Genomic DNA, 1,967 nt, shown 5'->3' on the forward strand with positions numbered 1-1,967 from the left:
AGTTACCTGATTTGTCTACGTCTGTACTGCCATTGTTTGTAGAAGAACAAGGGGGTTGGGAAAATGCTATGGAACCACTATCATGGGCCAATGTAAGATTGTCTTATATATTTAATCATTTTTTTGTTGATACCAATCTTGACAATTTCCTTACCCCCCCCCCCCCCCCCCCCCCCCCAGTAGGTCTTGTTTTACAACCCATACATCTTTTCGCAGTCTGTGACTGCTGACAGCATTTGATAATAAAAATCCCTGGGTTCTAGAACAGAGTGTGGAAAAGTGCCCCCCCTCCCCCCCCCCCCACACACACACCCCTCCGCCCCCCCCCCACCCCCTTACCACCCCCACCCGCCCGTCCCCCCCCTCCCTGTCACCACCGTTCCTTACTCTTGCTCTCAACCCAGATACCACTGAGCATCCTTTGCCGTAACGGCAGCACTCAGTGATGCCAGTAAAGCACTATACCTTTTCCACCCTGCATGCGACTGGCAGACATTGTGATTTTGACCTATATAAAAAAAGGGGTGGGGGGGGGGGTGGGGGCACTCTTTCTGCTCAACAGTGATCAAACCTACTTACTCAGTTTTATCGTGTATGTAATGTACTTTGTTTGCCCCCCCCTTTTTTTTATTTTACGGTCAAGGCATATCGACATCATGGCTGGAAAAGTGGGTCGGTGGCGAAGTGGGGTAACAGATTAGATTAAAGGCCTTGGCTGAGGTGGTTTTTGTGTTTTTTTTTCCCATGGTCTTTTGTGACGCTTGTCTTCCCGAGGGTACAGGAGTTGGAAGGGATGGATGGAGTCCTGCCATCAACTTAATTCATTATATTTAGGAGGTCGTTTTTTGTGTGTTTTTTTCCCCACAAAGCTTTGCACTGTGCAATGATGGAATGATTGGAATGGCAATGATGGCAAAAATGTTAGTGATGATGATGACGATGATGATGATGATGATGATGATGATACGGGTACTTCCATAGCGCCTTTCCTCTGTCAGAGACCAAGCTCTGAGCGCTTTGCACACACACGGAGTCCATTTGCACAACAGGCTGCCCACCTGGGTGAAGCCCACTGACAGCTTCCATTGGGTGCTCATCATTCGTTTCCTGGCTCATTCTGTTAGGTTTCGGCCACGCGCACATGCACACTCATGCAAATATGTAACATTTTAAGTGATGACCGTTTTGTTCATTTACCCCCGCCATGTAGGTAGCCATACTCCGTTTTCAGGGGTGTGCATGCCGGGTATGTTCTTGTTTCCAAAACCCGCCGAACGCTGGCATGGATTACAGGGTCTTTAACAAGAGTATTTGATCTTCAGCGTTCGGAAAGTCTCGATGGAGGTCCCAGGCATACGTTGACCTGGGGGAACGGGGGGAAAAAAAATCTCCACCCTGTACTCACCAGGCGCCGTTACCGAGATTCGAACCTGGGACCCTCAGATTGAAAGTTCAACGCTCTGACCAACTCGGCTATTGCGCCGCCTGTCACCAGTGACGTCATACACCCTTGCCCCCCCCCCCCCCCCCCCCCCCCAGCAATCTTCTGGCCGATGGTCAAAAGGGAGGAGGTTGCACTGTACTTGGATCTAAAGAAAAGAATCCCCCCTTCCCCCCTCTCCGCCCCTCTCCCAAACTTTGATGAACAAAAAAAAGTGGAGACTGCGTGTCTCCTGGTATTTCTGACCACCCCCCACCCCCTAAAAAAGAAAATGAGAGAAGAGAGAGAGAGAGAGAGAGATTACGCATTTTTGCCGTAAAGGGAACAGACTACCTACTTATTCAGTGTGGTCATGTACATAACTGGTCAGGCCTTTTTTTTGATGCAATTGTCAGGGGGGGACGTATGGAAATTCCGGAGAGTGCCATGAAAGACGAGCCACGTCGTGTCTGAGACTGGTGCAGCAGCAGGCAGGACTAAAGGATCTGGGCGACGGCTGTCTGAGTGATTTCATTTCTCTGTGACT

Source organism: Babylonia areolata, chromosome 26 (assembly GCF_041734735.1).
Source record: "Babylonia areolata isolate BAREFJ2019XMU chromosome 26, ASM4173473v1, whole genome shotgun sequence".
Classification (NCBI taxonomy): domain Eukaryota; kingdom Metazoa; phylum Mollusca; class Gastropoda; order Neogastropoda; family Buccinidae; genus Babylonia; species Babylonia areolata.